This window comes from Vulpes lagopus, chromosome 17, assembly GCF_018345385.1.
Source record: "Vulpes lagopus strain Blue_001 chromosome 17, ASM1834538v1, whole genome shotgun sequence".
Classification (NCBI taxonomy): domain Eukaryota; kingdom Metazoa; phylum Chordata; class Mammalia; order Carnivora; family Canidae; genus Vulpes; species Vulpes lagopus.
In genome coordinates this window covers 3911513-3924657 of record NC_054840.1, presented here as the reverse complement: position 1 = coordinate 3924657, position 13145 = coordinate 3911513, and positions in this window count along the sequence as shown.

Sequence of the window (13145 nt, the reverse complement as noted above, 5' to 3'; positions counted from 1 at the left end):
AGGAATTGCTCCCTCCATTCCTCAGGCAAGCTAGCAGCTAGCATCATCATTAAACAATGGGAAGAATTAGTCATTCATGTATTCAATAAATGGTTTTCACCATGGGCCAATGTGCTGAATGTGAAACACAATAGGCTGAATGTTAAACACTTACCAATAAAATACAACTATTGCCATACTTGGACTAGGTTTAAACACGTAAGCTTATTTCCTCGGATTTCCTTCTGTACTACTCAGCATACCAAATCATTATACAATAGTTTGTTTCAGCTATTTAATATGGCTCAAAATAGTCAACATAAAACAGTATTGGCTGAGTTCACAGCAATATTAGTTGAATGCTATTGACCAAGTCCATCAATAAACACAGGTGTGTGACAATCCTTCCCAACAATAAATATAGCCATATCTGAAGCCACACCGCACTATGCCAAAATAAATCAAACATGAAATATCCAGCTTAAATTTCATCTGATCCAGCCACTTAACTGATTCCTTAATCCTCTACCACAGTCCTAAAATGTGGTTGTGAACCTTATTACTGCACGACACCACTGGTCTGCAATTCTAAAGCAAGTGGCTACTTTAGAGACCATTTGAATTTCTTCCTTATAATCATCTATTATTCTCTTTTCTTTTGAAAAATCATAAAATCTCCGTCTCATGACTTCCTTTCAAAAATTTGAAGACAACCCTCATATCTTCCATGAGTCATTTTCTTCTCAGAGAAAAATTCCCATTTTTAATACAAAATAGCTTAGTCTTCACCATTCTGATCACTAGTTTTTTTTAATAGTCTCTCAAGCCTATATTTCTTAAGATGTGTGATGTCTAGGATTGTATATAATAAATCCTTCAGGTATAGGTTGATCCCTATCTAATACAGCATTATTAACAATCTCCTCATTGTAGAAACTGTATTCTTTTAATATAACTTATCGTAATGTTATCTTCTTTGGTGGCCATAGCACACGAGTAATTTAGATTGAGACCTACTCCCTATTAAAACTCCTGAAAATTTCTACACGCCCTGCTGTTGAGCAAATTATGCCCTCATCCTGTCCTTAATCATTTGAGTGTTATCATCAGGATATTGGATACTATTAAATTCCACCTCATTAGATACATCACATTTTTCCAGGTTTTGAAATCTTTCTATCCATCCCAGACTAATGAAATCCAATAAAGTGATAAACATACTTTTTTTATTTTTACCCAGATAATTTTAAAAAGATACTATTGCCGAATCAGGCTGAGGACAAAGTTTTGGAACAATGGTAATAGAAATAGTATGTATAATACTGAGAAAATCAACAGCTAACATTTACTGAGCACTAACTATATCCTAGATTCTGTATCATACCCCATAACAAACCAGTAATACCACGCTCACAAGCTTATCAATACTTTTAGATACACTTATTAAGGATCTATTATTATGAGTCACTGAGCTACCAATGATAGAAAAATGATAGCCTTTGTTCTTTAATTACTAGCAAGCAACTGATTAAGTCTTCATTTTCTCTATACACATAGCACAAGAGACATTATCAGATAAATTTGAAGACTGTTTTCTTCCACTTAAAATATTTGAATGATGTAATAGTCATCCTGAGTAAGAAAATTGAGATAATTACCTTTAGAACCGCTATTTAAAAAAATACATTAAAAAAATAGAAGCCCTATTTAGAGGTTTCTGAGTTACTGGTGCTTATTAAATGAAAGAAATTATGGAAAAAGAATGTGCTTCTGCCACTATGATATTTTCCCCAACTCTCACAACAATCACCTGTCATAATTAAGAGTCTGATATAGGCCATTCAAGTGCAGTTTTCAAATGGGATTGCTTAAGAGAAAAGGTATGCACAAGGTTAAAAAAAAAAAACCCATATATGATAAAATATTTTATAGTGAAAAGTAAAAAACCTTCCCACCTCAGATCCCAATTCTCCAGTCCCCTTCTCCCTTCCCCACTGACAGTTGCTAATTTGTATACCTATTTCTACAAATATTCTGTCCATATACAAATATGTGCAAATGTGTATGCCTACATATATATGTTGGGGTCACTATATGTATATATTGTGTATTTTTAAAGATTTTATTTATTTATTCATGAAAGACACACAGAGAAAGGAAGAGACACAGGCAGAGGGAGAAGCAGGCTCCATGTAGGGAGCCTGATGTGGGACTCGATCCCAGGACCCCAGGATCACGCTCTAGGCTCAAGGCAGGTACTAAACTGCTGAGCCACCCAGGGATCACTATATATTGTTTTTTTTAAATTCTTCTCGACATGTTCCATGAAAGCACACTAGATATCTGCTTTATGAGAAAGTTGAAGTAAATAAAAATAAGTCTCAAATGTATCCATAAATCTAAAGCTATTCTAATCAAAATTGCCACAGATTATGTTTGTTTCTGTGTTTGTGTTTAGACCTTAGATGGGTAAAGGTCAAGATTGGCCAAAATCTTTTGAAGCAAAAGAATAAGGAGCAACTATTTCACCTACCATTATTAAGCTACTGTCATTAAAACTGAGTAGTATCAATTCAAAAGAAACAAATGAAGAATAATAGTAAACTTATAAACAGACCTAAGGAAAAGGAGCAATTTGGTGTATACTAAACATTACACATCAAAAGGAAAGGATAAACTTTTCAGCTATCTATATGGGGGAAACAGCTCTCTGTGTCATACTATACACAAAATCCTACATAAATTGCAACTATAAATATGAAGCAAATTTTAAATGTTTTAGAAGAACACATAGGATAATATTGCCATGTCCTTGGAATAAGAAATAATTTATTAAACAAAACACAAAACAGCATAACATAAAGGAAAGAATAAGAAATTGAAATGAAAATCTCAATAAATTAAATAATATTTTTAAATGACTGGTACATACTAAAAATAAATATTTACAATATGTATAATTAATAAAAACTTAACTATTGAGTTGGATAGAAAGCTTCTATAAATCAATAAGAAAAGACAATCCACAAGAAAACGGGGCTGATTAAATATTGTGGATTGAGAACATGTCGTTATTTCTTTCCTTTCCCTAACCCTCATAAAAATATAAAATGTTTAAAAAAAAAATAAGCCTATCAGAACAAGAAGAATAGAAGAAGAGATAACAGCTAAGTAGTTCTAAAACATTTTTGGAAGATATAAATTAAATAAACCAAAAGATATTAAGGAAATAATACAACCTATGAATAATAACATAAATCAGAATTTAAAAAATTAAGAGATGCTTTAACAAAACCGAAGAAAGGTTTATAAATAAAAGAATGATTTCAAATGTAAAGATTAAATTACACAAGACCAAAGAATGCCTTAAAAGGCTTTAAAAATAGCTAAAGAGAAATAGAAGGTAAAAAGGGGAAAATATCCAGAAAAGAAAAAGAATTCAAGAGTAAATGACAAATAAAAAGACAAAAAAGACTCAACATATGTATATGTGGAGTCTTCAGAAAGGAAAATCAAAATGAGCCTGAGTGAATACAATAAAAACTACAATTATTAGAAAACATTCTCAATAATAGAAAAATATTTAAAATTACATTTTTGAAAAGGTGCACTCAGTATCTGAGAATACATTTAAAATGACCACTGTTAAGACATATTTTAGGAAGATTTTTGAATATCAAAGAAAAAATTATTGGAGCATTCACATCCAGGTTAAAAAGGCTGAATCTCTTATAATGGAGACTCCCATAATATAATTAATCATCAGACTTTTTGAAAACAATGCTTTGTGCCAGAAGAAAATTGAATAGCATGTGAAGAGGCTCAAGAAAAGAGAATGTGAGCCAATGATTTTTATATCTTGCCATAAACTAACTTTATTTAGGACACAAGTATGAAGGCCACAACAAACTGTTAATCAACATTCAAGAGCACAGGTAATATTGTTCCTATGAACACTTCCTGAGAAATTTAACAGACGTCACCTTTGGCCAAGCAGAAAGGTGACATTGATATAAGGACTGGTGATGGGCAAATAATATATATTTGCTCAAAGAACTATGACTAAATGAGGGTAAGGTGGAAAGCTATATGCTTTGACAATGTAGACACAGTACAACTATTTTAAAAATGTGAGGAGAATAGGGAAATCGCATACAAAAACCATCATTATGTATAGTCATCATATTGGTTTTGGTAATAGTGTTATTGCTACCCTGAGACTGTTGACTCATACAACAAGAATTACACAACATGGGGAATACTGTGATATGCTAATTCTATCATCTCCATTGTCTTGAGAATCAAGGATATTAATGCAGAAGAAAGGATATTCTGATGCAAGACACAAGAGGTCAAGTTAAAACCCCATGGTTTGGATTTTAAAATGGAAGTGTCAGAATAAACACTAAAAATGTTATGCAAACAATAACCAAGCCTGGAGCAAAGAGCGTCTCCAGAGCTCAGATCGTGGTCTTGAAATGACATTCCCTATGCACGTGTGCACATGGGTACACACACACACACACACAAACACATACACACACACACACAGAGTGAGAGAGAGAGAGAGAAAAAACAAACCAGGAGACAAACTATACAAGATGAATCTGGAACATCTTGCCAAAGATTTCTTTGGATACATAAAAAAGACTCAAAAGCCAACTTTCATATCTCACTATCTAAAGATGAGACAGTTTGAGCATCAATGAGAATAATTTCCATTAATTAAAATAAATCAAGTTAAAATCCGTAATTTAGTAATTGTTTAAAGGCAAATTCTTCTGTCACTTACAGAGGATAATTGGAATTCAACTCGTTGTTGGAAAAACTGATAACTAAAAAGAAGCATTGAAGAATTTGCCTACTACTCCTCTATGAACTGTATAACTAAGTAGCCAAATAGTGGATGAAAAGAATTTACACTTTATAGAAGCTATTTCAGCTAATAAAATAAGGAATCATTGTATTAGAGCTGCACCCTTTCTCACTCCTAATGAATTAATGGATCTAACTGTTGCTAGCGTCAACGGCTGGTATCATCATAAAAAACAACCAGCTACCGTGTGCGTCCTGAATAGAAACTCTGAACACTACCTCTGAAGAGGTCTTGCACCCCAAAATGTATGCAATGAAGTCTGTAGGTCCATCAATCAGGAAATAAATTTAACAAAGGAACAGGTTAAAATACACCATGGGGATGAAATCAACAAAATTCAAACTACAGAAAATTTTACCAATTACATCTCTTGGTTTCCTCAACAAATAAATTTAAAAATATGGTGGGATAATATGTAAATTAAAAGAAACTTAAACTTAAAAATTACTGCTTAGGGTAGTACTTTTGGGTGATAAATTATAAAGAAAAGCAAGGTGGATAACAAGCCCCCAAGATGGGGATTATTTATAGGAGAGGAAAGAAGATGTGACTGAGATGGTGCATGGGGAAGACTTTGGGGTGATTTGTAAAGTTCTATTTCTTAATCTGGGTGTTTCTCCCCAGAATATTTCTCTTATGATGATGTTTTCAACCAAACGTTTATTCCATAAGGTTTCTCTGTACCACTGTTATGATTTTACAATAACATAAAAAGGATTGTAATAAAAGAGATAATACATAAAAATGTTTTGGACTTAAAAGATATGAGTTTATTAATTGAAAGGGCCTTCCAACTGCCTTCTATAATGGATTAGAAAAAGCACCCTATCAAGGCCCACCGTCATGAAATGTCAGGACATCAGAAGAGAAGTTCCTCACAGCTTCCAGAGAAGAAGACAAGGGGTTCTCCACACCAGCCCTGGAAGCCGTAAGAATAAATGCCTTGAATAAAGGCTTTCACATTTTTTTAAGGAGAAATTATGATCAACCTAGAATTTTATGTCTAAGCAAAATATGAATGCAGTGCTATTAGTCCAAGGAGATGTGGATCCTGGAGAAAAATCAAGGGAACGCCCGAATGTCTGATGAGAGGCAGCCAGAAAACAATCCGTCCAGCTTCAGCGTGTGACGCTGGGGACCCTGGGAGAGACGGCTCTATAATAAAATGGAAAGTGATAAAGTATCTGACAGATTTCATCACGTGAAAAAAAATGTGATTTGTATAACTTTTATAATTCTTGTGCTGAATTTGGGAAGGATATAAAAAAAAACAAAGCAACAAAAAAATCATTGTTAATCAGAAAAAAACAGAAATTTCTATAAGCAATGGAATGTTATCCTTGAACATTGTACACATGAGTGGAAGTACATTTAAGGAATAATTCTTATAAATGGACAGGTTGGAACAAAAGATATTCTCTTTCTTTCTTTCTTTCTTTCTTTCTTTCTTTCTTTCTTTCTTTCTTTCTTTCTTTTTTTTACTATTTCCTGACTTATTTTTCAAAATGTTATACAAATTTACATTCCCACCAACATTGTATTCGAGTGCCTGTTTCCCTCTACTCTGGCCAAAATTGTAATTATCACTTTTTTAATCTTTCCATTTTAACATAAACGAAATGTCATTATTGTATTAATTTGCATTTTTAAATTGAGGTAAAGCATTTTTTCTTATGCTTATAAGCCACTGTATTTCTTTTTATATTAAATGTCTTCCTTTACTTTGTATATTTTTTCTATTTGTTTTTTAATCTCTTCTTATGGAATTATAAGAGCTGTCTATAGATAAATAAAATCAGTACTTTTCGTCATGTGTGTTGCAAATAATTTTGCTCAAGTTTCCTTTGAATTTTTTGTTATTTTGTGCAGGACAGAAATGCTTGCGTTTTAGCACTTAAATGTATCGGTGTTTCCTTCCTATTTTCTGGATTTGGTATCTTGCTTGGAAAGATGTTCCCTATTCCAAACTTTTAAATCTAATCAAATTTTCTTCTATATTGACAGCCTCACTGTTTATAGTTAAATCTTTGCTCCATCTGAAATTTAAATTGTCATAACAGGTAAGGAGGAGGTTAGCTTTATTTTATCCCAAACAAGTCAAGATTTTGATATGTTTCAGACTTGAATAAAATGGACACATTTTATTGTAAAGATAAGAACTTTTTATTTTCAGCCATCGAAATCTACAAAACTGTAGAAAAGCAAGATGGTAACTAAACCATAGTGCACGGTAACAACCTCTGCCTGTCTTCCTACAGGCCTGTGATTTAAACCTGCCTCCCCCTTAGTTTGTGACATCTTTTTTCCAAATGGGAAGCTGCCATAAAGTTTAAAATTATCCATCCAGTGAGGGGAAAGTCCTCTGGCTTAGGATCCCAGTCTTCTCACGTGCGCCACCACGGGGTTTTAGGTTATAAACTATATTCCTATCTAAAGACCTTAGTTTCTAACCGCCACTCAATATCAAAATAGCTTAAGAATAATAAGTTTTCTGAGTCCTATAATCAGAAAATAGCAGCAAGAAAAGAACTCCAGTGGGTATTTTGGTCTAGATTGGAGTCAGGAAAGGGCAACAACAACAGGAGTTATGCCTCCATCTGCTCCTGGACTTAGAGACCCAAACCAAATGCTTGGTAGAGGCCACCATAGTGCTGCCAGGGATTTCTACCATGTACAGCGTCTTAAAGACAAGTGGTTGTCTCGGCATCTTCTAGGTATCTTTCTTGGTGGCCGTGGGTTTCTCCCCAAATTGTATGGCAATAGAATAGACTGTCTTCTGATTCTTTTTTTGAGAGACCTAATTTCACTCTGACTAATTTCCTTATCCATTGCCCAAAACACCTACCGCATCTCTGATTCTCTGGCCTTCATTTTTTTTTTTTTTGAGATTGAGTCTCAGGGCCCACACTTTGCTACATGACTTATTTCTATACTTTTTCACTCTAAGCCTTAAAAAGCCTAAGAACAGCTATTAATAAAAGAGAGAGAGAGAGGGGGAGAGAGAAGAAAAAGCTAAAAGGAAGTAATAAAAGGCTGCACATTAGAGTTGAAGAAAATTTAATGGAAACTACTTTTGTTCAAATTCCCACGAAGGCTTTTAGCAAAGATGAATGAGCTCATGCCATGAAGCTCTGTATGTTTTAAAAAGTGATAAAAGGTTAATTGGGTACCATGTGAGCAAGACTGTATATAGAGAAATCCTTTAGTTGACGGCCCAACTCCACTTAACATCCATCTATCTTGTGTCTACATCAGGTTGCCATTCTGCACATCGTCTACACAGTGTTTTGGGAGACAAAACAAAAAAGCTTAGCAATGTGTGCACAGTTTCCAACAAAACATTTTTGGGAAGGGAAGGAGGAAAGAATTGGACTGTCCAGCAGATGTGAACACTCATGTTAAGGAGAGAGAACTATGAGTATTTTTTTCTCCTGGCTACCAAAAGTTTCTTTGAAAAATAAGCTGATATATTTGTTTCAAAGACTATGAAAACTACATGGGGAAACATGGGGAAAGATTGGGAGCTCTGATAATGAGAGCTAAATCTAAAGAATTCATTATTTACAGAGAAAAATCTTAAGAGGGAAGAAGCAATCAAGACAATAATCATCAATAAGAGTGAGTCTTGTCAATTTCCCCTGGAATTTTCCACAGTTAAAATCCATTGTTAAAACTACATTTGCTTTCCCTCTCCTAAATCAGAAAATTATTTTCACTCAAAACCAAGAATTGTCAAACTATAGATTTACATACATTTGACGTGAAGGGAACTATGTTCACCTACAGGAAATATGATATCCTGTCTTTGCTGCGTAGACCAACAAAACAGAAAAGTGGAGAGGTGATTTGAGGTTCATACTATTGTTTCTTTCTTATGAGGACTCAGCCTTAGATATCTTGTCCAAATCATCTAACCACTCTTCTGTACATCAGGTAAAAGGACTCATCAAGGTGCATTTACCCAGCTAAGGTGACTTCATTACAAAGGCTACCCTCTACCTACATTTGTCTCTACTAGCCTCTTTGAAAAAGAACAGTTCATTGCAGATCCTAAGTTTCCTAAGTTCCTCCCTCACCTCTGCCCTCCATGACCCCAACCTTTATTTTTCTATTTGCAAACTTGTTCTATCCTTTCTCCTTGGATGTACCATCTTGTCTTTCTCACCTTGGCTTTATTCCTAAGTATGACTTTGTCATTCCTCTATAGCAATACATTCACAGAGACTTCTTGTGGAAAAACCCTTCCTTAATAAATCGGGTTTCTGGGGATCTTCTCTCATGGATCTCTTATCTATCTCATATGTATTCTCTTATTAATCCTCATTGACTTTCCGTAGTTTTGATCCTCAACCATTCTGATCTGGATGTTAGAACAACCTCCTCCCTAACCTCCAAAATCCTGTATGACCCAGTTCCTGTTTACATCAATAGGCTTCCTCATCCTCTTCCCATAAATCCTGGATTCCAACTACAAAGAAACTTTCTGAAGTTCCTCAGATGCACCGTGTTCTTGGCCTCCCTGTTCTCTACACAGACTCCTCCATCCTCCCTCTCTTTACTTGGCCAACTCAAAATCATCCATCAGGACTTCCCTTAGATGGTACCTCCTCTGGGTAGCTTTCTCTGGTCTTTGTGACTCCCAGGCTAGGTTAAAGCTGGGAAGTCTGTTTTATCTTAGCCACAACATAAATCACGCTTTACTGTAATTGTCTGCTTCTCTGTTCCCTTCCCAAGGACATAAACTCCTGAAGTCAGGGACTGTCTTATTTGCAGTTGTATTCTCTGAGCTTACTGCTCAGTTCTGATTTAGGGACAAAAATAGCAATGTACAGTCTCTGAAAAAGCCTTGACTTTTCTACCTCCATGATTTTGCACATGCTGGGTTTTTTGGTCTGAATTTCATTCCTACGAATTTACCCTCCCTCCAGCCCTGTGTACATTCCTCAGTCTATTGTAATCCTGCTTATTCTTATAGGTCATATTGAGGCATTCTCTAATTCATAAGCATTAGCCTAATCAGACCCACTAAAATTGATCTGATCTATATCCTAACCATGTAATATGAATCACATGGCTTTGCAATGGACTCAGTATCTCTTTCTTTCTTCCAAAATAGATGGATTAAAAATAGGAACTATGTCTCAAAATATTTGTATTCTCTATATTATCTATCACAGGGTTTTACAGTCAGTGCTTAATATATACTGAATGAATTATTATGAAATAATTTCCCAAAGCTATAAACTTTACTGTTCTCTCCAGAAAATATTCAGTAAGAATACTTTCCCTCTTTTGAATTTCTTAATCTCTCCCATTCTAACAAGGAAGTATGTGATTTATTTCTACATATTTTCCTCACCAGATTGCAGGAGAAATCCTCCTGAAGACCTGGTGAGAGCAATAGAAGGGCGTGAATAATTCCGTTCAGTAGAAGTGAAATTGGAATTAGAATTCACATATCTTTGACTGATGTTTCAAAGACTCAAAGATCTCCAACAGGAGCTATTTTGTCCCCTACATAGGAGCAAAGTGTAGTGTGTGCCCCTTTTTATGTTTTCTCTCATCATCATCATCACCAAAGCCCAACCACCCATCCTTAGACACTCCAGCTCAAATCATACATCATTTGTGAAGTCTTTCTTGCTTTCTCTAAGCTCAAAATTCTTCTTTCCAGCCCTTTATACACATTATACTATGTATCATTCTTATAATAGTCATTTCTTTCTGCCTCATATTTTTGTGAATATTTATACCCAAGTCTTGAATCCTTTCAAAAGCATGAGTTTTCAGAGAGCAGAATTTGTGTATGACTTTGCTCTCCCCCTTTGCCCATAGAAAAGTGTCTCACACATACTAGTTAAAGCTTTATTGCTTAAGTTATCTGTTGGATGGCATATGATATATACATAAAGACTATGTATATGAATATAATATGTTTATACAGTACCAGTATTTATAATTTTGGAGCATAGCTAGTATCTTTATTAAGCCAATTTGCTCACCACTGTAAAAAGGAATCAGATTGATTGATTTTATTGGACCCTGAAAGGCTGTATCAAACTTATTTAGTGTCATTATCCTCCACCCTAAAATGTAACAAGAGTCTCAAATAGAATTTTAATCATGTCTTAGATATCACTCCTTTCCAAGGCCTTGCCTGATCCCCAAGCATTTCTGATAGCTTATATTATAATTCCATAACAGTAATTATAGTATATTATGCTCACTCATTTAACTGCTTTGTCTTTGATGCTCTTGAGGGCAGGGACTGTATCATCATATTGACTTTTATGTTCATGCTGCTTAGGAAGATAACTATGATAAACAGAATAAAGCCTCTCCCAAAGATGGCCATGTCCTAACCCCCAGAAGCTGTACATATGTTACCTAATGCACAAAGAGTGACTTTCCAGATGTGCCTAAACCAAGAAACTTGAGATACTCTCCTGGATTACACAAGTGGGACCTAAATGTAATCACAAGGGTCCTTATAAATAAAAGAGGCAAGAGAGTGAGTAAGAGGAGATAAGACAACAGAGAGTATGTAGGAACAATGTAATTGGTAGCTTTGAGGGTAGAAGAGGGACACAAGTCAAGGAATTCAGATGGTCTCTAGAAGCCAGAGAAGTCAAGAAAATGGAGCCACTCAACCCCCAAGCCTCCAGGGGGAACACAGTTTAACCTGCACCTTGATTTTAGCCTAGTAAGATCTATTTTGACTTCTTCTGACATCCAGAAGTCTATAATGAATGTACTGTTTAAAGCCACCAGGTTTGTAGCAACATATTACGGCAATAATATGAAACTGATACAACAGCCAACACATGGCAAATGATTCATAAATATTTTCTTATTAGAAGAACTACAAGATATTAGGTTTAAAAAATATCAGAGGGATCCCTGGGTGGCGCAGCAGTTTGGCGCCTGCCTTTGGCCCAGGGCGCAATCCTGGAGACCCGGGATCGAATCCCACATCAGGCTCCCGGTGCATGGAGCCTGCTTCTCCCTCTGCCTGTGTCTCTGCCTCTCTCTCTCTCTCTTTCTGTGACTATCATAAATAAAAAATAAATTAATTAATTAATTAAAGAAAAATAAAAAAATATCAGAGAATTAATGGATGTTGGTAGCATTTGATGATGGGCTTGAGGAAGAAGGGCAGGTAAAGGAAAAATTGCCCATTCCTAGTCGAAGATGGGCTTTAGAGAGAGGTGCTGGTAAAATAAAAATTCCCCATTTTCTGGTTTAGGCAACTTAGTGGACAGTAAGAAATGTATTAAAAAGCTTATGTTCTTAGTTTTAGATATGTTTGATACTAGGGCCACTATGGAACTACCAGTTGGAGCTGTCCAGGAGACATTGGAAAATATGGTCCAGGAACTCAGGATACGTGATTTAACCAAACAGCCTTGGGATGTAAGAAACATGGGGAAATAGCTGGAGATAAGGCTAGAAAAGCAGCATGATGTTTCTTAAATGCCAAGCAAAGCCAAACCTAATCCGTGAGAAGGTGGGGATGAGCATTGAAGGGATTTGAACTGAGAAATGATATAATCAAAGTGATGCTCAAAGAAGATTAATCTGGTGATCTTGCGTAAAATAGATTGGCAGGAAGTGAAACTTAAGACAGAAATACCATTTATACTTTACAGATCACTTTCAAAGACAGTGTCTTATTTGATCCTCACAGTAATCTTGTGAGGCAAAGCATCATCTCTTTTATTTTTTTTTTTAAGATTTTATTTATTTATTTGAGAGAGAGAGCATGGGTGGTAAGGAGAGGCAGGGGGAGGAGCAGACTCGCCACTAAGCAGAGAGCCCTATGTGCGGCTTGATCCCAGGACCTGGAGATCATGACCTGAGCCAAAGGCAGATGCTGAACCAACTGAGCCACCCAGGAGCCCCAAGGCAAAGCAGTATCAATTATATCATAAATCACTTGTATTATATTGACAATTATTTCAATCTACTTTTAAAGCTTTACATATAATTTGCACTGTGCTCAATTTCTTACTACTTTAATCAGTGTATTAGGGGTTTTGGTCAAATTTATAGCCCCATGGGGGCACCTAGGAGGCTCAGTTAAGTATCTGCCTTCAGTTCAGGTCATGATCCTAGGGTCCTGGGATGGAGCTCCACATCAGGCTCTCACTGCTCTCAGGGGAGTCTGCTTCTCCCTCTCCCTCTATTCTCTCTCTTTCTCTCTCAAATAAATAAATAAGATCTTTAAAACAAAACAAAACAAAATAAATTTCTAGCCCTTAATAATCAGGAACCATTTATCAGTAGAAAA